Source organism: Gopherus evgoodei, chromosome 9, assembly GCF_007399415.2.
Source record: "Gopherus evgoodei ecotype Sinaloan lineage chromosome 9, rGopEvg1_v1.p, whole genome shotgun sequence".
Classification (NCBI taxonomy): Eukaryota; Metazoa; Chordata; order Testudines; family Testudinidae; genus Gopherus; species Gopherus evgoodei.
Window position 1 is genome coordinate 56,227,417 of NC_044330.1, and position 25,273 is coordinate 56,252,689.

The 25,273-nt window shown below is 44.6% G+C and overlaps 1 protein-coding gene and 1 long non-coding RNA gene across 5 annotated transcripts in view; one reads left to right on the top strand and one right to left on the bottom strand.

Annotated features, from left to right (window-relative positions):
• PAK2 (p21 (RAC1) activated kinase 2) overlaps nucleotides 1-12,050 on the bottom strand; it is a 76,889-nt gene extending 64,839 nt beyond the window's left edge. Inside the window, exons 1-3 of one of the 4 annotated variants that reach the window (XM_030574409.1) lie at nucleotides 11,945-12,050; nucleotides 10,524-10,582; nucleotides 6,789-6,904 (exon numbers count right to left, since the gene is read on the bottom strand). The gene's annotated coding sequence lies outside the window, so the exon portion shown is untranslated. The remainder of the gene's footprint in view (nucleotides 1-6,788; nucleotides 6,905-10,523; nucleotides 10,583-11,944) is intronic. The other 3 variants (XM_030574411.1, XM_030574412.1, XM_030574408.1) reach the window with 3 other exon arrangements.
• A 237-nt stretch (nucleotides 12,051-12,287) lies between these two features.
• Nucleotides 12,288-25,268, top strand: LOC115657113. Its single transcript, XR_004001877.1, has 3 exons — nucleotides 12,288-12,542; nucleotides 24,081-24,207; nucleotides 25,185-25,268. It is a non-coding gene; the product is annotated as an uncharacterized LOC115657113 (long non-coding RNA).
• The last annotated feature ends 5 nt before the right edge of the window (nucleotides 25,269-25,273 follow it).

Here is a 25,273-nt window from a genome sequence, read left to right on the forward strand (position 1 = left end):
CAAGTTCTGAACATAATGAATGCCAGTATATAATTACAATTAATAAAATATTTGAAATTACAGTGTTTTAAGCAGGGCTTTGGACCTGTGCTCCGGCTCCGCTCCAGCGAAAAACCTGCAGCTTCAGTTCTCTGGACCTGCTCCAGGCTCCGCTCCAAAGCCCTCATTTTAAATCACACCAGCTAGTCTGGTAATCCAGAGGTAATTAGCTGTCAGAGGCAAGAAATACTGAAGGCAGCATGCTCATCTCAGGTGAGGAGAGCAACAGTTTTCTAGCTCCCAGTGGCTAGCCCTGAAGGGAGAGCTGTCCATCTCCTACTTCAGGAGGGATGATCACTATGATCCAGCCTGACAGAAAAGTAAAAGGGAACAAATGAAGTGACTGTAGGCTACATAAATTCCCCACCCCATTTAAAAAAAAATCACCTAGAGTTTCATTTCCATTTAGAATCTCAAGGTTGAAAGGGACCTCAGGAGGTCACCTAGTCCAACACCCTGTTCAAAGCAGAACCTAATCCCCAAGTAAATCATCCCAGCCAGGGCTTTGTCAAGCCTGACCTTAAAAACCTCTAAGGAAGGAGATTCCACCACCTCCCTAGGTAACCCATTCCAGTGCTTCACCACCCTCCTAGTGAAAAAGTGTTTCCTAATATCCAACCTAAACCTCTCCCACTGCAACTTGAGACCATTACTCCTTGTTCTGTCATCTAGTACCACTGAGAACAGTCTAGATCCATCCTTTTTGGAACCCCCTTTCAGGTAATTGAAAGCAGCTATCAAACCCCCTTCATTCTTCTCTTCTGCAAACTAAATAATCCCAGTTCCCTCAGCCTCTCCTCGTAAGTCATGTGCTCCAGCCCCCTAATCATTTTTGTTGCCCTCCACTGGACTCTTCCCAATTTTTCCACATCCTTCTTGTAGTGTGGGGCCCAAAACTGGACACAGTACTCCAGATGAGGCCTCACCAACGCTGAATAGAGGGGAATGATCACATCCCTTGATCTGCTGGCAATGCTCCTACTTACACAGCCCAAAATGCTGTTAGCATTCTTAGCAACAAGGGCACACTGTTGACTCATATCCAGCTTCTAGACCACTGTAACTCCTAGGTTCTTTTCTGCAGAAGTGCTACCTAGCCAGATGTCTTATTCACAATTCAGGCACAAGGACAGAACTACTCACCTAGACAGGTTATAGCCCAACATTACAACTTGAAGCATTCAGATGAAATGTCACTGGCCCTCTGCCCTGAAGAAGAATAGGATGCAATCCACTGCCTGGATTGCATCTGTGAACTTATCATGAAGCATACAAGCTAGTGTTTCAGTGGAATACAGGGGAACCACAGTGAAGTGTTAACCTGAGCGGGGATAGTGGTAATAGGACACGTTGATGCAGGTAAAAACATTCTAATGATCATTTACTCTACCTTCTGGGCAATGTGAACAAACAAACTATGCACAAATACCAGAAATCCAAAAAGACTGGCAAAGCTTCATTTGCTTATGGGTCCTGGATGAAATTGGGGAAGAGAAAGAGGAGTAACAATGGATGTGGATACGTACAAATTTGAGACAGACTAAAGTTATTACGTTGATGGATGCTCTGGGCCATAAAGTTTTCATCCCAAATATGATCATAGGAGCTGCACAGACTGATGTGGCTATCTTGGTTGCGGATGCCAGCATAGGGTGAGTTTGAAGCAGGGTTTGAGATTGGTGGACAGAGTCGAGAACATGGATTATTGGTTCACTCTCTTGGACTGACCTAGATACCCAAAGGGTGTGAATTACCTCACTGAGATGGGGCTGTTATTAGCCATTGACTCAGATATAGATACAACATACACAATCCCTTAGGTAGAAGAGCTGTCTGTGACCATCAAGCACTTTGTAAATTACACTCAGGCTGCTAACAATCCAGAGAGCAAGGGTATGTCTTCACTGCACAGTTAACCTAGGCTCTTTCCCAGGTTTTAGCCCAACCCCCATATCATCCACAAAGTAAAACCTCTGACCCATGTTTGGAGGTACTTTATGTCCAGGCTAGCTTACTCAGTTTAGCGTTGAGCTTGGGGGGGGGGGGGGGTACAGAATCTGAGCTCTGCTCTAACATGGGCTAGAACCGGTCCCCTTTGCTGTAAGGATGCAGGCTAAAGGCTAAATCATTTGACTAATCAGAGTTTTCCAATGCCCTTCCCACAATTCCCCCCAAAGAACAAGCATTCTCCAGCAACTGACAGGGTGTTTCAGCACAAAGAATACACAGGATAATGCAGAAACAGTGAAGACCATAGTAATACAGCTGGGGCTTTGCCAGGGGGATGCTTGTACCCATGCTAAGCTAACCTAGGTGCCAATCACCAGGTTATCTGTGCAGTGAAGACATACCCTAAAGTAGTACCTTGTACTGACAATGGCCACTATCCACTATTAACCTAAGGTACTGTCTGACTTTGCCTAGGGAGAGGAAGTGGTGTCTCTAAGTTAGGATTTCCACCAGTGAAGCTTTCTACAAGTTCAAACATGGGCAAGCTCCACCACTGCAAACTGTGCCTTTGACAGTTTACATGATTGTATTAGTGTGGATATACTAGTAGCTGGCTACTAAGGGCTAACATACCTAGTTCTGACAAGATCTAACTCTATGGAACTCCAGCAGAAAAGGTAAAGGTATGCCCACAGCAGCCTTCATCTCTTCCTTGGAGACTTCCTAAAAATAGGAGACGACGTTGGTTAGAGCATTTTGAACTAGACATCTTTTTTAAATGGGACTAGATCAAAGTCAGGTCAGCAGGGTGCATACAGACAGTTCCCCTGCTGCAGGCTAGCATGGGGTAGTCACACCCCAGCTCACCACAGTCTAATTGTTCATGTGGACAAGCCTACAGAGACTACTGACACAGGAGCTGAAGTACCATAAGGCCAAAAGTCCAAAGGTGCACAGTAACCAGATGGAAAAAAGTCTGACAGATTTAAACTTGAGAGCTGTCCAAACTGAAAACTGAAGCACAAATGATATTCATGGGCCCAAACTAGATGTAGAACTGAAGGAGAATTGCAAGAAACCTGTTTTTTTCAGTTCAGAGAAGTCCACAGCACTGAATTCAGATCCATCTCCCATTGGATCAAGAGCTCATCCACAAAGTGCTAAGGGAAGGCTGTTCTGAAGAAAATCTTGCCTAAACCAATAATCCAACAGATGCTACAGAGTGGTATTTGGGGTTTTGCACTGATGATTTTGATGTTCCGAGTGCTATGACTTCCACTCCTTCCAAATCTTCAAAGGGTGTTGACCCCTGTGCTTTATCCAGACATACCCAACTGGCACCCTAAGGCTGACAACTGAGGTTGCCAGGCCAAATCAGGAGGCGGCCTATACTTTTCAGGACCCTTAAGATCGAGGAAATCCAATCTCACTGGGTTCCAGCTGGAGCTGACATCAAGATCCTTGTCAGAAAATCTCTGGTACCACATGGCACCACCAAAGTGCCAGACCACCAGAAATGCTACCCTCAGCATCTGAAGAACTCTGATCTCAAGTAAGTGGAATACCATCTGGCAGTTCCTCACAGTGCGTCTTTAATAGAGGATAACATTTCAACCTGGAATTCTGCATCAGGCATCAGCACCAGGACAAGCAGAAAGTCCTTTCTATAAAACTTTTGAGACTCATCAGCTACCATAACACGTGATAAGAATAGTATTTTTGAGGACAAAACAATTTGGTATGGGGGAGTGAACTGCATCATTCCAGAAACAGCCTCTTTTCAGTGTCACCTTAAATGTGGTGCCTATTGAAAAAATGATTTGGGTTTTTAGGAAGCAAAAGACTGAAGGGAAGGGACTAATCTGCCCTAAGGTAGAAAATATAGATGAGGTGATGTCCCTCAAATAAATTTGTGAAATAAACCATTATATATTGGACCAAAGGGCTGAATCACATTAAAGAAGTTCTGAAAGCATGAGCATATGCTGATAGTTGTGAACTTTTGTGGGTATGTGATGAGTCAGAGGTGAAGTAACTATCTTCACCTTAACAGGAAGGAGAACATTTCAGAGAAGCAGTCAGAAGCTGCATAATAAAGGCCTTTTTAGCCCAGTCGCATCTCCTGCACTAGAGCATCTGCCAGCTGTCCTCATTCTTGTTCAAGCTAATGTTCAGTACAAAAGGAAGAGGGTGCATATTATGCCAAACCCTATTATGAAAAGAATATATCACATTTTAAGTTATATTTAAATCTGTCATAACTACTTACTGGTTGCCTACCTTCAGACATAATTCTTCAATGTGACAGACAAACTTTACAGGTAAAGTTCTCAATTGATCATGCAATTAAATATTAAATATGCCTGCATCTACGTGTTACTACACCTCTACCCCAATATAACATGGCCCATTATAACATGAATTCAGATATAACGCGGTAAAGCAGTGCTCCGGTGGGGGCGGGGCTGCGCATTCCGGCAGATTAAAGCAAGTTCGATATAACGTGGTTTCACCTACAACGTGGTAAGATTTTTTGGCTCTCAAGGACAGCGTTATATCAGCGCAGAGGTGTATTTAGATACTATAGCGATGGAAGCTACAGAAAACCTTATGATAAATAACTGTAGAATGTTAACATGATACTGTTTTTAATCAATTGTCAGCTCATGGGTCACAACTAAAACCGTAACTCCAATCAATAAATCAAATCTCAAATCAGTAGCTGGAACACCCCTATACACCAAATAGGAAAGCTTAACTTAAATTTTCTGACTTGTTGCAAAGATGTAAACACTTTCAATTTACACTATTCTCTTTCCAGAGGGGGACAACTCTTCAGATTGTGGAAGTGTGTTTAACCACTGCTCTTTTATTCAATTTTGTGACCAAAGGAAGAACTACCATAATACAAATGATACTGAATATAAACTGACCATCAGGAAGTTTAGATGGCATGATGGGATAGCCTAATTTTGGCAATTAATTGATCTTTGATTATTAGCGGTAAATATGCCCAATGGCCTGTGATGGGATGTTAGATGGGGTGGGATCTGAATTACTACAGAAAATTCTTTCCTGGGTGTCTGGCTGGTGAGTCATGCCCACATGCTCAGGGTTTAGCTGATCAACATATTTAGGGTCAAGAGGAATTTTCCTCCAGGGCAGATTGGCAGAAGCCCTGGGGGGTTTTCGCCTTCCTTTGCGGTGTGGGGCACAGGTCACTTGCTGGAGGACTCTCTGCACCTTGAAGTCTTTAAACCATGATTTGAGGACTTAAATGGCTCAGACGTAGATTGGGGTTTATTACAGGAGTGGGTGGGTGAGATTCTGTGGCCTGCGTTATGCAGGAGATCAGACTAGATGATCATAATAGTCCCTTCTGACCTTAAAGTCTATGACGCTATAGTGTAACACAGTCACTACAACCAAGACAAGGGTTCATTATGCTAGGCACTGTACAAACACACAGTAACATCCATGTCCCAAAAGCTTACAATCACAAAGACAAGACTATAGTGAGAAGGGAAACAGAGGCAGAGCAATGCCCATGTCATACAGCAGATCGGTGGTAGAGCCAGGATTCCTGAGTATTACCCAGTGGGTCACACTGGCTTCCATAAAACTCAAGACTATTTTTATGTTAACTGCCATCATTCATAATTCGGATTTGATTAAAACTATCATTCTACAGTCTAATACACCAGATTTCCCAACCCCTGTACCTGTATTAAATTGAGATATTAAAAAGCTACAGAAGTACAGTAACTCCTCACTTAAAGTCATCCTGGTTAATATTGTTTCATTGTTATGTTGCTGATTAATTAGGGAACATGTTCATTTAAAGTTGTGCAATGCTCCCTTTTAAGGTTGTTTGGCAGCCGCCTGCTTTGTCCACTGCTTGCAGGAAGGGCAGCCCGTTGGAACTAGCTGGTGAGGGCTTGTAATCAGGGTGGACTGGCAGCCCCCTATCAGCTCCCCTAAGTTGCCTGTGCTGCAGCTGCCCAGCAGGCTAGCAATTGCCAGCATTGAGCTGTCCCTCCCCCCACTGCCATGTGCTGTTCCTGCCCTCTGCCTTGGAGCTGCTCCCAGAGACTCCTGCTTTCTATACGGGAGGGAAGAGGGGGCTAATGTCAGGGTGTTCCCCTCCTCCCTGCTCCTGCACCCCATTTCCATAGAGCAAGGGGTACACACAACAGGGTTCAGGAGGGAGGGAGCTTCAAGGCAGCAGCTGTGTCTCAGCAAGCTGATCTAATTAACAAGGCAGTATACTTAGGACAGGGGTTAGCTATTTAAAGGGGAAATGTGCATCTCAGACACACAGTGTGTGTCTCTGTCTGCTATGTTCTCTCCCCTCCCTCTATGCCTGCTGCCTTGTAGAGCGAGGCTACTTTAACAACCAATTAACCCTTGAGGGCTCAGCCAAATGCTAGTTCATCATTTAGCAGTAAGGCATTCCCTGTGAAATATTCCACCCTCTGACTTCACCACCTCAACCCAGCTTCACAATCATCATCACTGTGTACCAGTATTAAATCATTTGTTTAAAACTTATGCTGCATGTGTCTATATTTGTATGTTTATGTGTGTGTATATGTATATACACACAGTGTATGTGTGTATATATGTAGTCTTGTCTGGTGAAAAAAATTTCCCTGGAACCTAACCCCCTCATTTACATTAAATCTTCTGGGGAAATTGGATTCGCTTAGCATCGTTTTGCTTAAAGTCGCATTTTCAGGAACATAACTACAACGTTAAGTGAGGAGTTACAGTAGAAGGTTGGAGTAAATGTGCCTTACCACAACAGTGTATGCAGGGAAAGAAAACCACCAACTTCACTAGCTCAGAGACAACTACTCTGATGCAAGATTCAAATATAGCAGCTGTTTGATGGCAACAGGTAACAGCGAATTTTCTGGAAAAAGAATAAAATATTTCAGTAACAAGTAATCAACTTAAAGTGAAACAAGCAACCTTGGGCAAATCTGAGTTGGTAGTTTTTGTATGTGCAATCAAGCAGAGTCTATCAAGAATCTTCTAGAATGGATGTCTAGCTCCCATTCAACATTTTGCCTATCCTACCAATATATCTAGGACAAGCATGCTCTAAAAAGTATTGAAATTTTATGACAAGGAACAACAGAGGACTGCTAACCTATTAACCTCTCTTCATTCAAATCCATTTTTAAGGCATATGCCTGTGATGATGCCCACAAATACTGAGTCAATCATTCTTTAAAAACTGAGCATCTAGATATGCTCCTGATTAAACTCAGTATCCAGCTGTGGACTATGTCATTTTTCTTCCCTATTTGTTATCCTCAACCTATTCTGCCATCTCTGAAGTTAGATTTAGATCTTTGGGAAAAGAGCCTGTCTTTCTAGTTATTCTGTAAAGCACCTAGTGGGGATCTTTTGTTTGAGAACGACACAAAATTTCTCTCCAGAGATGAACAAGGCAAGCTAGTCAAAATGGTTCTAAACACTATTACATAACTGGTACATGACATAATGCTTTTCATTCACAAATTCCAAAGTGCTTCAAAAAAGGTGGTGAAGGATCATTAACCTGAGAGCTTCAAAAAAAAACTCTACTTGCTTTGGGTAAGGAGATAGCCTGAACTGTCAAGTTAAAATGAGACCTAACCAACAATTTCCGCAGAAATGTTTCATTAAAAAAAAAATTCTAGTTCTAACAGCTGAAGAAATGACCTCTGGAAGAGCCAAACTCATGTACTGTTTTAATGAATCTGCAGACAGCTCCAGTATTGCTGCTGGCCATGGCTTATCCAAGCAGCAGCAGAGTGAAATTTAAAACATTTTGGTCAGATTTATTGCAGTTATTCAGAACCCAGTGGGCAGTTGTGAAACTGTCAATCATATACTACTACTGTTTGAGAATGCAAGCATTGCAGCTAGTCATAGTGGAAGAGGAACCAAGCAGAGGGTTGACTGGGGAAGGAGTGATGAAGACTTTACCCCTCCCCCTTCACCCAAAGAGTCCCTATGGGAAGGGTAGAGAAGCAGAAACCCACATGCAACAGCGAGGATGCTCTGAAGGTGGTGATGAGACAGGAAGTGTCTTCCTCAGTGAGAGCAGTTTCACATTTATCCGATAACTACTTGCAAGAAGCTGATACAAAATATGACATCCCCAATCAGGCTTCAAGAAAAAGACCCAGTAACTGCTCCCTTTCCAATAGCTGGGAAAGATAAGGAGGGCCTCACTGCCCTTGGGCTTTGCTGAGGGCTATGCCTACCTTCATAGCTAACTTTGGGCTAACAGGTGTGAAATTTCAAAGGCCTGATTCCCCCATACTGTAGCTGAGAAAACAGAAAAGAAGTGACTTGTCTAAGGATGCAGAGTTGGGAACAAAAACAATGTCTCCAAACTCCCAGTACCAGGCTCTACCCTCTAGACCAGCAAACTTGTACACAGGCAGTAAAATTCAGACCAATACCCAAGTAAGCTAACATAACTGACTTTCTATGAAATCTTGCTTGAAGATTTCAATCTTGTTCAATGTAAAGCCTTCAAGTACAAGGCTAGCTATTTCAACTTACAACACAATGATCAAAGCCCCAAAACTACTAGCTCGCTATCTCAACTAACATTTTAATGCCAAACATTTAACACTTCATACTTTCATCAAAATGCATAATACGAATATTAAGCATAGTTTCTTTTCATCCTACATTACAGTGATATAAAGAACCCTATCCCTAAACAGAAAAGCATCTCAAGAATCCTTGGTCTGACTCAATGCTTGTTCTAGTGATGTTCAATTGTAATTTATGCATAATTATTATTTATGGCATGGTAATATTTTCCAGGCTCTGCTTGGCAATTGCAGACTTACATTTGAGAGTCACTTACAATATTTCCAAGAAAACACTGCCTAGTTAACATGAGAGATTCAAAGGAATATATAGCAAGCTAGTATTCTTTTTGCACCTTCTTACTGCTCCAGCTGGTTTCTGCTTTCATAACGAGAAAAAGAGCAGTGAAACTGATAATTGTAATTACGTTTCTGGAATAATCTCTTTCATGGAAAGCTTTACAACCACCTGTCTGACAATTTGGTTCTCCTCTGCTTGAACTGCCAACAATATACATCATTAAAGTTACATTTATAATTTGTTTCAGCCCTGTACAAGTTACAAATACCTGTAGCTATTTGATTTTATACCTTGAGGAGTTATAAAATAGCTTGGAAGAAGAGAGATCATCTGATTGGCTGAAGTTAATTTATAGTATATAATTTGTAGGCTTGAAACTATCTACCTGCTCAACCACTACTGCTCAAAACATTTAAGTCATTTTACAAAATGGCACTGGTAAAAACTGCTTTAGATTACTTTAAATGCTTAAGTTTAAAGTACTTAAATAGAACTTCCATAGCCCACCACATATGTCCGTGCTGTTAATAACTGAGGGGATCTTCAGCAAATCATTTTTCATAGTCAGGTACTTTCCCCATCTAACTCAGTTTTTTCCAATTCCATGCCTCTCCTATCCTCCTTCCTTTTCTCCTGACCTGTACATTTTGTTCAAACTCATCAGTTTACGAAATGCTGCTTGGGTCCCAGCCCAAGACTCCAGCATTAGCATCTTCACTCATGCCACTACTAGGCCAGACCAATGTTCCCTCTAATTTTTTACATCCATCCATGTGCGGAATGAATTTTGTTGTGTGCACCAATATGGAGGTGATGAGTGGCAGGGACAGGGCTGAGGGGTTTGAAGTGCTGGAGGGGGCTCAGGACTGGGGTGCTGAGTGGGAGGGCTCTGGCTGGTGGTGGGACTCTGGGGTGGGGTCAGAAGAGAGGACTCCCCTCAGCCCCCTCTCGTCACAACAGCTCTGGGACCTGGGGACAAGGGCCTCTCCACAGCCGTGGCAGCTCCAGGGCCGGGGCGAGAAGTGCCTCTCCCAGGCTGCGCACCTGCTCAGCCCTTGCTAGCCTGCTGTGTGGCTGTGCAACTTAGAAGGAACTTAGGGCCAGACCCTTTGATACTGATGTGGTTTAATGATGGCATCAAAATAAACCACTGAAAAACAATAAGCCCTTTAAACACAGCTAGGAGACTTGTTCTGAAAACCACTATATTATCTTCATTGTGGCGACAGCAGACACCCCTCAATTAATGATCTGCTAATCTGCAGCAAGAGTATACTGGCACTGGAAGCTCAGGCTAGCTCTCAGACAACACTTTAGGAGTTGAAATTCCAACCCAAAAAGAATTTGAGAGAAGCAAAAGAAGAAAAAACAGGACAGGAGAGGATAAGTACTGAACTAAAGTTAGCCCTCTCAATGGGATAAGTCAGAGACCCAGTTAGAGAGAGACACTCTTTTGTATTTGCTTCCAAATTCTCTGTCTTAGAGGTGTGTCTTGATCACATGCTCAGGGTCTAATTGATTGCCAGATATAGATAAGGAAGAATTTCCCCCCAGATCAGATTTGCAGGGATTTTCACCTTCCTCCTCAGTATGGGATACAGAATGCCTGCTGAGATCATCTAAGCACATCTCACCTCATCAGTTTCCTGCCATTGCAAGGACTTCGGTGGCACCTGTCTCTCCCGTTCTCTGTCTGTGGCAAACAATAGTTTAGTCTCCTAAGAAATAAATGCTTTACTTATCTAAAGTAACTGGACTCAACACAGGGGTATTTGGCTGAAATTTAATGGCCTGTAAGACTACATAATCTAACGATCCCTTCTGGCCTTAAACTCTATAGCTTTCTCATGAGCTGGGCGGGGGGGGGGGGGGAGGAGCAGAAAGAAAAAAAATAAGAACAAAAATAGGACATTAAAAAGAAGAAAATAGGCCAGAAGACAGAAAGTGACATCAACAGACAAAACAAAAAACGAGACAATGGCAACAATATTGAGACAAGCATAAATAAACATGGGGTGCTGATCCTCCAAGGAATTCTCCAACAAAAAAAAAACAACACACTAACGGAATGCTGCAATATCTGAGTTGCTTACACTACAGGAGAATGTTACAGAAAAAGAAATCCAATAGAACACAGCTATTTAGCAGAAATATTTCTATTGGAAAAGTACTTACAAAAACTTTAAGTTTGGGCAAAACTTTACTAAGAAATCTGTTACAACTTTAAAACCAGTATTAAAGAGAAATAACATGACTATCTTGGCTCATTTAAGTCTACTTCTGTCTTATTTCTGCGCTACTTCTTGGAGTGATTACAAGATGGTGGGGCACAAAGTTGTTGCGAGTATGTTTGTGCAAGTACTATTATGCAGCCATCCCAAAATCATCTACAGCTGTATCACTGTAGCATAGAAATTTACTACGGAAGGTGTTTTCCCATGGCTGCAGTAAATTCACCCGGAGAGACGGTAACTAGATCAAACACCATGTCATATAGGACGGAAAGTTTTTCATAGTTCTGAGCTGCAGCCAGGTATTGACCAGGCCTATTACACCAAACCCTGACAGCCTTAAGGCTGCAGTGTAAGGTCCGCACGGGGTCCCCCCGCCCCCACCCCACACAGGTGTCCCAAAACCCTGACCCCGCCACCCCACCCAGCCCACGCCACCCCCGCCAGGGAGAAGTGCACCCTCCTGCGGAGTTTCGCAGCTGGGGGAATTGCAGGAGCCTGGCGGCGGGTGCCTGAGCCGCAGGTCTCCATCCTACCAGCTCTGTGCCGAGCGGACCGGCGCTCTCCACCCGGCGGGGCTGGGCACAGAGGGCGCTGCCTACACCTCAGCGATCCCCAACAAGGAAGCGACTCAGGAGGAAGCAAGCGGTGGGGAGGCGCCGCCACCCGCCAGCCTGAGGGCCAGGATTCCGCCCCTCGGTAGGTGGGAGACTCCCAGCCGCTAATCGGGCCGGGCCATGTACGGCGTGCGCGGCGGAGGGCACGGCCACCCGCTGCCCCCTTAGCCGGTCCCCGCCCCGGCGCGCAGCGGGCGCTGAACTCACCGGCGGCGGACGCGGTTGCCCGCTGCTCCGGAAAGGAGCCGGCCGCCGAGGGGGCTGCGGGGCGGGACCTCTCGATCGCACGGCGCGGCCGCCGCACAGAGCCTCCTGCAATGGCGGCAGTGGGACCCACCGAGGCGGCGGCAGCCGGAGGGGGAAGCGGAACCGCCGCGCGTGGCCACAGCCCAGGAGGGGAAGGGGGAGGGGCCGCCCCTCGCGCAGATGTTCACGCGCAGGGCTTGGGGACTACAGTTCCCATGACACAGCGGCAATGCGGGGGGAGAAGAGGCGGGGAGGCGCTTCGATTGAGGACTACAGTTCCCATGATGCATCAGCGCGGCCGGGCTGCCCCGACACAGGCAGCCGACGTTGCGCGGAGCTAATCCGCACCTGCCCGGCCCCGATTCCCAGCGCGGGACACAGGCAGAAGCGGAGCGGTCCCGCAACCCCCTCCCCCATAAGCCATACGTCATTTGTCTTAAATGCTGGCCTCCGCGGGGGGGGCTGTGTTCTCTATGCGGCCATTCAGCGCCTAGCACCGATCCTCAGCGATCTCCGTGTTCCTGTCTAAAGAGCCAAAGGCAGAGGTGCAAGTAAGCCGGTACGGTCAGATACAGGGTACCGGCAAGAGCCAGTACACCGTGCCGAACTGGACTGGCGTCTGCAGCGAAAATTTAAAGGTCCCGGTGCTCCTGCCACTCTAGGGAGCGCCTGGCCCTTTAAATCCCCACCGGAGCTCTGGCAGCTGGGCTCAAGAGGGAGTTTAGAGCTCCCCGTGCTCCGGCCGCTGTGGGGATCCTGGGGCCCCTAAAAGCACTGCCGGAGTTCAGGCACCTGGGTTTCCATGGTGATTTAAAGGGCCTGGGCCCTTTAATTCACTGAGCTCCGAGGTTCCCAGCCACCTCTGCAGCTGGTAGCTCCAGGGTGATTTAAAGGCACTGGGGTTCCCAGCCACAGCCTGAAGTCCATTAAATCTTGAAATGCCCTGCCTCTTCCAGTTGAGGCCACACCCCTGCTCAGGTCTCCTGCCTACCGTAAATCCTTTAAGTTACTTTCATCCCTGGTCACAGGCATTAAAGTGGCACCCAACTGGTCACCCTTGTCCAGGCATTTAAAAACAGAGCTTTGCCCCCTCCCCACCACGGATAGGATTCACTTACCACGAGAGGATTATTTCTCTCATTTAAAACAAAACCCATGTATTAATACATACCTCAGTCAGACTACAGTTGCAGGCTTTTTAATTTCTCATTGTGGGCACATAGACTATGGAAAAGCCTGAAGTCCTCTCCTTCTCTGAGCTGTGCAATTCTTTCCCCCTTTGAGGCAAAAAGACTTTTTTGATAAATACTATTCTGCCCAGGTGCAAGTGTGTGCTCTTGTCAGCAGCCCCAACCTGCAGTTGGACTGCATATCTTCGTGCTCTTTGATTTCCTGTTACTTTAAAATGGCAACCCCAATAGCCAGGGGGCACTGAAATGCTGCTTCACCCTCAAAAGTCCTGAGGGCCTGAGAAATCTGACAGAAGACTGATAGTCATATATGGGTGGGAGCCAAACAGGCAACAACAGACAAGCCTCTGGATAAAAACAAGGAGGAGTCCTGTGGCACCTCTGGATAGTTGCCTACAGTCCCTACAGGTGGCTGTTATTTGTGAAATTAACTACTTCAAAATGCAAAATTCCCTAAGTAATATATTTCCTGAGTAGTAGCCAAACATTCTCTAATTATTCTATAGCACCATTACTCTATATGGCAAAACACAGATTGAGAGCTGGTTGCTTTCTAAAAGAGAGAGATGGAATATAAGTTCTGGTCATCTACATTTTTGTCTATCGCTAATTCACACTTCAGCTCTGTCTTCCTTTCTTCTGCAATTTGATATATTTCCTCAATACTTCTTAAGAGTGCTGAATAAAATGTATTTACCATGAGTGCAGGAGTGGGTATCCTGCTTCTTTATTGCAATAGAAGACAGAGGACACAAATTGTCTCCTTGAAATCCACATTGTCTCTGAAATACAAAAAAAATGTTAGTTTATTCTGTTTGTGACAAAGTTATGAAAGGATAGACTCATAGACTCATAGACTCTAGGACTGGAAGGGACCTCGAGAGGTCATCGAGTCCAGTCCCCTGCCCTCATGGCAGGAACAAATACTGTCTAAACCATCCCTAATAGACATGGATGTCTGGCAGCACCAGGTGGCTGCATCTCACATCCCTACAAATATACTTTACTCATCCTTCCTCTTCCTTTAAGGTGTTTGGGGGAGGAGGAACTAATGTTTGTGTCGACACCACTGAAGATAAATTGTTTGAGCAGAATTCTACATTCCTTAGGCACCACCAGTCTCTGCAGCTCATAGTTTGCACAGCTTTTCCTCACTCCACCATCAAAACAAACTGGTAGTTAGGGGGAACAAATGGCAGCAGCTTCCACTATTGCCATCCTCCACCATTCACTGGTGTGTGCCGCTCTCCTAACACAGAGGTGCCAATAGCAGTAGCAGTAAGAACACCCACTGAAGCACTCGGGATGGGTTCATGTGGTCATGCCCACATCTAAAGGCCCTTCTCCTCAGCCTACAGGGAGCAGCCGGTACACCAAGACATTAACTAAACACAGGTTCAAAATCAGGGATGCAGAGAGGGACACTAAGCAGAGACACCGGCCCCCCCAGACAGCACTAATTGCTCCTCATAGATGTCCAGGGAGCCAGTGGACACAGCCCAGAAGAACTCTTCCCTCAGACATGACTTAAGGGAGGATCTGAAGAAGGCCCCACAGTCGCAGAGCAACCCCTACTCCATCCAACTTCCTCCCCTGGTGTAGTGACCAGCTGTCTTGGCCAGCACCAGGAGGAGGTTGATAAGGCAGTCTCACAACTTTGTGGGGCCACAGATAGGGTGTGTGTAAATAAAGAGGTGCAGGGAAAAGTGCATCTAGAACTGAAGGAGTAAAACAGTAAAAGTACCTATTGAAGTCCCTAGGGGTGCAAGCCCATACATATCAGAAGGCCCCTCCCACAACCTAAGGGGAGGAGCTACAAATTATAAAACAGGAACAGGAGTGAGAGTCACAGGGTCATGAACAGGGAGTCAGAGGGGGACATCAAACAGAGAATCCTGGACAGTGCCCACTGCTCCAGGAAGATTGTCTAGGGAGCCAGTGGATGCAGCCCAGAGGCCCTCTACCCAGATACGTGAGCAAAGGGAGAAATGGAAATAGGCTCCACAGTTGCAAAATACCTCCCTGTCCAGCATTCTCCTCTTGTATGATGGATGGCCACTGTGGCCAGAATCAGAAGGAGGCTGATGAGGCAGTTTTGCAACTTCAGGGGCCACAGATAGGGTGTGCATAAATAAGGAGATGCAGGGAAAAGTGCAGCCAAAATTGAAGGAGGAGGTTGTGCAGCAATAAGAGAAGCTGAGAACAGCATGCTTAATCTCCATGGATTCTCCAGAAGCTGTCTACCACAGATTTAATCTTACAGTTGACTTCCCAGCTCATCCACATGTCCTGACCTCTCCCTTCTGCTAAGCTCTCCTTTCACCCTAGGTTTCATGCAACAGCTGATTTTCCTTCAAAATCTGAAACACCAACTTCTCCCACCCATCAGACAACTTTGTTCCACACAGCCTTAGAGAAGTAGCAGACTTTAAAACCTATCCACAAGGTCAGAAGCAATCTCTCTATTAAAATTTCCAGCTTCTGTTGCTCTCAGCTGTTTCCTCGACTCCTCTACCCCCCACCTCTCTTTTGACAGCATATGCCTTTAATACACATGGAAATTGACCAGCATAACTATTCCAGAATAACTCCACATGCAGACACTAATTCGGGAATAAAATGACCACTTGGAAAAGTACAGAAGCAGAGATTATGGCCTTGTCCACGTGGGGAGCTATTCTGAAATACCTTGCAAAACAGCTTATTCTGTCCTAAATAAACCAGTCAATTTCCCCTATGTAGATAAGGCCATAGTCTCTGCTTCTCTATTCTTATCTTCCTTATTCCCCTTTATACTGCTTTGTCTGCCCCTCCAATTCCCTTCACTCCCCCTCCACCCAGGTTTGCTATCTTTGAATCCTGCACCACTGAACAAGTTTGGAGAAAATTCTGTAACTAAGGTAGCTTCTTAAATTTTTTGTTCATGTTTCTTTCAGAAACACTTTCTTCCTCTTTAAAAAGTTTTCGCTTCTCTTCACTTGAGTTTTGTGCCTCCAACCCTAGTTGATTCCTCTTCACCTTCAGATCCTCTCAGCTCCATACAGTTTATTTTCTTCTCAGGTTCTTGCTAGTTTTTTAAAAGCAAAATTGAGTCAGAGTTTAAGGCCAGAAGGGACCATCACAATCATCTAGTCTGACCTCCTGAACATCCTGAGCCACAGAACCTCACCCACCCCGTCCTGTAATAGACCCATAACTTCTGGCTGAGTTACTGAAGTTCCCAACTCTTCATTTAAAGATTTCAAGTTACACAGAATCCACTATTTACGCTAGTTAAAACCAGCAAGTGACCCTGCTCCACACAACAGAGGAAGGCAAAACAAAAAACAAAACAAAAAAAAACCACCAGGGCCTCTGCTGATCTGATCTGAGGGGAAATTTCCTTTCCGACTCCAAATCAGTTAGACCCTGACCATGTAGATGAGACCCACCAGCCAGATACCTGGGCTTTTCCAGTAACTCCAAGCCCTCCCCATCTAGTGTCCGATCTTTGGTCACTAGAGATATTTGGTAAAAGACATCATGGATGGGCTGTATGCCATTACAGGCACTCTCCTCATACTAGTTGGGGATTAGGTCCTGCTTTGAGCAGGGAGTTGGACTAGATGACCTCCTGAGGTCCCTTCCAACCCTGATATTCTATGATTCTATCCCCTCCATAAACTTAGCAAACTCAGTCTTGAAACAAGTTGTGGGTTTTTTTTGTCCCACTGCTCCCCTGGGAAGGCTGTTCCGGAACTTCACTCCTCCGATGGTTGGAAACCTTTGTCTAATTTCTAGCCTAAATTTATTGATGACCAGTTTATATCCATTTATTATTGTTTCCATATTGGCATTTAACTTAAATAACTCCTCTCCCTTCCTGGTATTTACCCCTGTGATATATTTATAGAGTGTAGTCATATCTCCTCTCAGCCTTCATTTGATTCAGCTAAACAAGCCAACCTCCTTAAGTCTCCTCTTGTATGGTAGGTTCTCCATTCCTCTTATCATCCTAGTAGCCATTCTCTGTACCTTTGTTCCAGTTTGAATTCATCTGTCTTAAACATGGGTGACCAGAATTGCACACACTATTCCAGATGAGGTCTCACCAGTGTATCATGGTTACAACACTTCCATATCTTTACTGGAAATAGCTTGTCCAATGCACCCCAGGACCACACTAGCATTTTTCACAGCTGCATCAGATTGGTGGCTCATAGTCATCCTTTGGTCAACCAGTACAGCCAGGTTTTGCTCGTCCTTTGTCACTTCCAACGGATACGCGTCCAGTTTATAAAAATTCTTGTTAGTCCCTAGCTCATGACTTTGCACTATTAAATTTCATCCCATTTCTATTACTCCAGTTTCCATCGCTTCTCGTACAATATTCCAGTCCTCCTCCATATTGGCAATCCCTCTCAATTTTCTGTCATTCACAAATTTTATTAGCACACTTCCACTTTTTGTGCCAAAGTCAGTAATGAAAATGTGACATAAGACTTGTCCCAAGACCAATCCTTGAGGAACTCCACTAGTAACCTGCCTCCACTCTGACAGTTCACCTTTCAGTATGACCTGTTGTTGTCTCCCCTTTAACTAGTTCCTTACCAAGCTTCTGATTCTCATATTAACCCCCATCTTCACCAGTTTAACTAATAATTTCTACTGTGTAACCATATCAAATGCCTTACTGAAATCCAGGCAGATTAGTTCTACTGCATTTGTCTAGAAAACCAGTTATCTTCTCAAAGAAGGAGATCAGGTTGGTCTGGCACAATCTACCTTTTGTAAAACCATGTTGTATTTTATCCCATATTACTGTTTACCTTTTATGTCCTTAATTACATTCTCTTTTAAAATTTGTTCTACAACCTTGCATACAATTGAGGTCAAACTAATGGCCATGTAGTTTCTCACATCACTTTTTTAACCTTTCTTAAATATAAATACTACATTTGCAATTCTCCAGTCAGGAGGTATGACCCCTGAGTTTATGGATGCATTGAAAATCCTTGCTCTTGGGCTTGCAATTTCATGTGTCAGTTCCTTTAATATTCTTGGATGGAGATAATCCAGGGCCCCTGGAGTTTCACTTCCACCACAGATGTGGTAATTTCAACTTCCATGTCCTTGTTCCTATTGACCATCCTGCCACTGTTCCCAAGCTAGTCATTACTCTTATTATAAACTGAGACAAAATATTCATTTAGGTATTAGATCATCCCTGGATTATCTTTATACTCCACCCCAACCCCAGTGATTAGAGATCCCATTTCTTCTTTCCTTGTTTTCTTTTTATTTATATGGCTAAAGCAGGGGTAGGCAAATGTTTTGGCCCGAGGGCCACATCTGGGTGGGGAAATTGCATGCAGAGCCATGAATGTAGGGCTGGGGCAGGGGGTTGGAATGTGGGAGGGGGTGCAGTGTACAGGAAGAGGCTCAGGGCAAGGAGTTGGTGGCTCAGAACAGGAGGTGTGGCAAGGGGCTCACAGCAGGCGGTTGAGGTGCAGGAGGGGTATGGCAGGGGGCTCAGGGCAGGGAGCTGGGGTTCTGGGTGCTCCAGTTTGGCACTACTTACCTGGAGTGGCTCCCTGCCTGCCCTGGCCCCATGCCACTGCTGGAAGCAACCAGCACCACATCGCTGTAGCCAATGGGGGAGAGGGGGCAGAGGGCTCCACACACTGCCCTCACCTGTGGGTACCTCCCCCAAAGCTCTCATTGGCCACGGTTCCCCATTCCTGGCCAATGGGAGCTGCAGGGGGCGGTGCCTGCAGGCGAGGGCAGCATGCGGAACCATCTGCACCCCCTTCCCCAAGGGCCACAGGGACGTGTTGCTGGCCGCTTCCAGGAGCCACATGGGGCCAGGGGTGGCAATCTCGCAGACTAGATCCAAAGCCCTGACCGGTCAGATCCAGCCCATGGGCCTTAGTTTGCCACCCCTGGGCTAAGAATATTTTACTAGTGGGTTTAATTTTCTTTCATCTGGTCTGATCTTCTGTACATTACAGGCCCCCAACACTACTGACTGCACACTAAATCCAATAACTAAATCAGGCCAAAGTATTACAGCCCACAGGAGACTAAACTATTATGTGCCACAAGCAGAGAATAGAAGGGAGGAGGTGCACCAGTGTGCAAGGGTAGGGAAATGATAGAGAGAGACCCCAGTGATCCTGGCAAACGACCTGCAGCCATGCTGCGGAGGAAGGCACATTTAAAAAAAAAAAACCAAGGCCACTGCCAATCTAACCTGGGGAAAAATTCCTTCACAACCCCACTTACAACGATCAATTGGAACCTGAGCATGTGAGAAAGAACCACTTCATGAAAACGATTGGGTCCTTAGTTGTATTGTTCTCGCTTATCTATTCCTGTTGTAATGGAGAAGCAAACATTTACATTTGATTATAACCCTGTAACTAAATTACCCAGCAAAGAAATCTTATGAAATGTTAATCAAGTATTTAAGGACTTTAACAGAAAATGCTACTTTCAAAGTAAGTGATCATTGTGTGTGATATTTGAGGTTAAAGACTCTGAGTGCATTCCTCACTACCTGTAACCAAAAGAAAAGCCCACATGGTTAGAGACAGTCAGCTTGAAAGATCCTGTATTTCTGGACTGTTTGCATTCTAATAACTGAATGAGAAGACGGAGAACTCCAGAATTATTCTGGATAGCCCCAAAGGACTTTTGGGAAATCGGCAGTTCATTACATCACTACCACCATTTGGCGTTACAAACTGTGATTTACCTGTTATATTTTACATGATTTAACCTCTCAATAACTCTCATTCTTTTTTCTTAGCTAATAATCCTATAATTAATTTACTATAGAATTGGCTGCCAAGTTGTCTTTGATGTAAGATCTGGAGTACCAATTGATTCGGAGTAAGTGACTGGTCTCTTGGGACTAGGAGAAATGATGTGGTGCGATTTTAGGTTTAAGCAACCTTTTATCACAAAGTTCAGTTTGCCTGGTGACAAGATAGACTGGACTACACTACAGGGTTAGGTCGAATTTAGCTGTTAGGTCAATTTTATAATGAATGCACCTACACAAGCAACCCTGTTCCGTTGACCTAAAGAGCTCTTAAAATCGACTTCTTTACTCCTCCCCAGTGAGGGGAGTAGCGCTAAAATTTATCTTGCTGGGTCAAATTTGGGGTAGTGTAGATGCAAATGGACATTATTGGAGTGCTCCAATGTGACCACTCTGGCCAGTACTTTCAACTCCGATGCACTAGCAAGTACACAAGAAAAGCCCCAGGAACTTTTGAATTTCATTTCCTGTTTGGTCAGCGTGGCGAGCTCAGTAGCACAGGTGACCATGCAGTCCCCCCAGCATGGAGCAAACGGGAGACACTAGATCAGATTGCTGTATGGAGAGAATCTATGCTTCCCTCCTCTTCCACCCCACCCCACCCAGGCTACCTTATCAGTTATCTCCCTTTTTTTTCATTAATAAAGAAAGAATGCATGGTTTCAAAACAATAGTGACTTTATTTATAGAGGAGAGATAGCTCAGTGGTTTGAGCATTAGCCTGCTAAACCCAGGGTTGTAAGTTCAATCCTTGAGGGGCCACTTAGGGATCTGGGGCAAAATCAGTACTTGGTCCTGCTAATGAAGGCAGGGGGCTGGCCTCGATGACCTTTCAGGGTCCTTTCCAGCTCTATGAGATATATCTATCTCCATATTTTTATTTATTTATTTCCTTTGCCAGCTGTGATCAAAGATTGGCTTACAGGGAATTAAAATCAAGAAAGGGGGCGGGGTTGCATCAAGGAGAAACACACACAACTGTCATACCATAGCCTGGCCAGTCATGAAACTCATTTTCAAAGCCTCTCTGATGTGCAGCACACCTACCTGTGCTTTTCTAATTTCCCTAGTCTCTGGCTGTTATTGGCAGCCAGGCGATTTGCCTCAACCTCCCACCCTGCCATAAACTTCTCCCTCTTATTCTCATAGATATTATGGAGCACACAGCAAGCAGTAATAACAATGGGAATATTGGTTGCACTGAGGTCTAACCTAGTCAGAAAACAGTGCTAGTGAGCTTTTAAACATCCAAAGGCACATTCTACCACCATTCTGCACTTGCTCAGCCTATAGTTGAACTGCTCCTTACTACTGTCCAGGCTGCCTGTGTACGGCTTCATGAGCCATGGGAGCAAGGGATAGGTTGGGTCTCTAAGGATAACTATTGGCATTTCAACATCCCCAACAATCATTTTCTGGTCTGAGAAGTAAGTCCCTTCTTGCAGTTGCTCAAACAGCCCAGAGTTCCTAAATATGCGAGTGTCATGCACCTTTCCCGGCCAACCCAAGTTGATGTCGGTGAAATGTCCCTTGTGATCCACCAGTGTTTGCAGCACCATTGAGAAGTACCCCTTGTGGTTTATGTACTGTTTGACAAGGTGGTCCGGTGCCAAGATAGGGACATGTGTTCCGTCTATCACCCCACCACAGTTAGGGAAACCCATTGCAGCAAAGCCATCCACTATGACCTGCACATTTCCCAGAGTCACTATCCTTGATAGCAGAATGTCAGGGATTGCATTGGCTACTTGAATCACAGGAGTCCCCACAGTAGATTTGCCCACTCCAAATTGATTCTCGATTCAGGTAGCAGTCAGGAGTTCCAGGCTTCCAGAGGGCTATTGCCACTCGCTTCTCAACTGTCAGGGCAGCTCTCATCTTGATATTTCTGCACTTCAGGGCAGGGGAAAGCAACTCACAAGAGTTCCAGGAAAGTGGCCTTACGCATGTGAAAGTTTCACAGCCACTGGGAATCATCCCATACCTGCAACACTATGCGGTCTCACCAGTCTGTGCTTGTTTGCCGGGCCCAGAATCGGCGTTCCACTCTATCAACCAGCCCCACTGCTGCCATGATGTCCCAATTGCCATATCACGTGCTTTCAGGAACGTCTGTGTCCATGTCCTCCTCACAATCGTCCTTGTGCTACCATCTCTTAGCCAGGTTCTGCACATACTGCAGTATAATGCGCAAAATGTTTACAATGCTCACAAGAGCAGCGGTGAGCTGAGCAGGCTCCATGCTTGCCATGCTATGGCGTCTGCATGGGTCACCCAAGAAAAAAGGCGCGAAATGATTGTGTGCATCTACTTTCATGGAGAGAGGGAGAGGAGACTGACGACATGTACCCAAAACCACCCGCAACAATGTTTTTGCCCCATCAGGCATTGGGAGCTTAACCCAGAATTCCAATGGGCAGCGGAGACTGCAGGAACTGTGGGATAGCTTCCCACAGTGCACCACTCCGTGAGTCAATGCTGACCATGGTAGTGAGGACACACACTGCTGACTTAATTCACTTTGTGTATGTCCCCACTATCGGCTGTATAAAATCGATTTCTAAAAATCGACATATAAAATTGACCTAATTTCGTAGTGTAGACATACAATGGAGTCACAGACTGTCCTCTTAGGGTAAGACTGGTATAGTGATCCAGGAGTTCACAGGCTTGGTGAAATCTAATTATAGAACATACCACCAGTTTGGGGTATCTGCCCATAATTTCTAACACTCTACCCTGAGGTATGCACTCGCAGTTGGTGGGCCACTCCAGACAGTGCGATACCCTTCGTGATCTCTTCAGTGAGCAGCCTTGAAACAGAGATTTTAGGAACAGAAGACAAACCAGAAGAAAGCCCCAGGGCTGCTGAGCTTCGCCCCTTACAATTACAAACAACCCCACCATACAATCTCACTCAAATTTGTCAGGCTCTGTCTTAAAACTAATTAAGTTGTTTGCCCTCACAACTCTTATTGGGAGGCTATTCCAGACCCTCACCCCCTCTGATGGTTAGAAATCTTCTAATTTCCAGCCTGATTTTGTTCATGACCAGTTTATACCCCTTTGATCATGTGCCATCATTGTCCTGTAGTTTCAATAGCTTTTCACCCTCCCTGCTGTATTGAGAGAGCAATTGTATTCTTAGCCTTCTTTTTGCTAAGTTCTTCCAGTCTCCTCTCATTAAATAAGCCCTTCATTGACCTGATCACCCTAGGAGCTCTTTTCTTCACCTTTTCCAGTTTGCATTAATCTTTTTTGAACATGAGTGACCACAATTGTACACAATATTCCAAATAAGGTCTTACCAGTGCTTTGTACAATGGCATAATACTTCTCTATCTCTACTGGAAATGCCTTGCCTGATGCATTCTAGAATCACATTTGCCTTTTTTCACAGCTGCATCACACTGGTGACTCAGTCATCCTGTGACTGACCCAAACACCCAGGTCTCTCTCCTCCTCTGTCACTTCCAGCTGATAAGCCCCAATTTATAGCAGAAATTCTTGTGTTTAGACCCTAAATGAATGACCTTGCACTTTGTACTATTGAATTTCATCCCATTTCTGTTACTCCAGTCTTCAAGATCATCCAGATCTTCCACGATAATATTCCGATCCTCCTCTGTATTTACAATGCCTCTCAGCTTTGCATCAAATTTCATTAGTATGCTCCTACTTGTGCTAAAGTCAATAATAAAAATATTAATAACAGTTCCAAGACGAATCCACTAGTAACCTCCCTCCAGTCTGCCTTTCAACACAAGCCACTGCCTTCTTCCGTTAGCCAGTTTCTTACTCACATTGTAATTATTATTATACTAATCTCCAACTTCTCTACTTTAACTACTAATTTTCCATGTGGTACTATGTCAAGTCAAATGCTTTATCAAGGTCCAAGAGTGTTAAATCTGTTTCGTTTACCTTATCTAAAAATTAGTTAGCTTCTCAAAAAAGGAAATCAGGTTAGTCTGGCACAATCTACCTCTGGTAAACTCATGTTGCATTACATCCCATTCTTCAATTACCTGCATTAATTGAATTATTCTTTCCTTCACAAGAATTCTCCTCCTCACTTTACACATCCTTATCTTTAATTCAGAAATCAATGCTGCCCCACTGCCTCTCCATATTCACCACTGAGCCCAAGATATGACCGATACCTAGATATCACAGTGACTGGCTTATTAGACCTTTATGATGGCAGACACTGCACTCAGCAACAACAGGTAAGAACATTAGTGTGTCTGCAAAGGGAAAAAAGGGAACATTTAACTTGGAGTCCAACTGCCACCATTATTAGTGTTATCTCGGCCATTAAACTCAGTTAAAGCTTCTAAAGATTAAGCCTACTAGTCCCAAATTGCTAATTCTGTAATCACATTCCTACCTCTATCAGAAATTCAGGAATAGATACCATTGCAATTTATCAGAGCAGATTTTTTCTCTCAAATTAACTTGAAATAATTAACATAAACATTAATGAAGATAAGTAAAATGCTAATTAATTTATCCTACCCTGTTCCACATTTGCACTACAATGACCAGGCACAAACAAAACTAATCAGTACACTAATGCTATCCTCACTAGGACGCACCTAATTTTTAAAGCAAATTATTTGATTAGGAACAACAGCATGCTTGGTTCTGTGCAATTCATAAAGATACAGACCATTTCTCCTACTCCAGTTTACCACAGTGGACTTTGTTTTCCATTTTTACAGTCACATCTGCACATTTCTCAGCCACTCACTCATTAAGTTTCACCACTAGCAGTATTTTCCTAATTTGTCCCATGGAAATTAAATTTTCTTTCTCTAGGCAATGATATCTGGTGGCCTAATCACTTTAAATACTTCACACTAAACTTTATCTAATTGTCCTCAACATTAATATAATCGTGAACAAGGTGAGGAACTTCAAAAGAGAACTATCTGCCAGAGCTGGGGGACACTTGTGATGGCACAGTACCAAGGGTCAGCCTGCAGTATAAAGCACGTGTTTGGACATAAGACAGCGAAAAAACAAACACAACACACTTAAATTTGGAAATTAAAACAAACAAACGAAAAAACCCATCCAAGGACAAGTTAAACAACAGCTGTTCACAGCTGATCTCATCATGGCACAGCTGCTCAGACATGTTAAATAAGTAACAAATAAAGTCTATCAGCAATTTTTTTAACCTCTCCCTTCCCCCAAACAGATGCAGAGGAGTCAGAAACTGAAGTAGTGGATGAAGTACTGGTGCAGCCATCATCATTCAGCACTTGACAAGGGAAAACAAGAGACCAG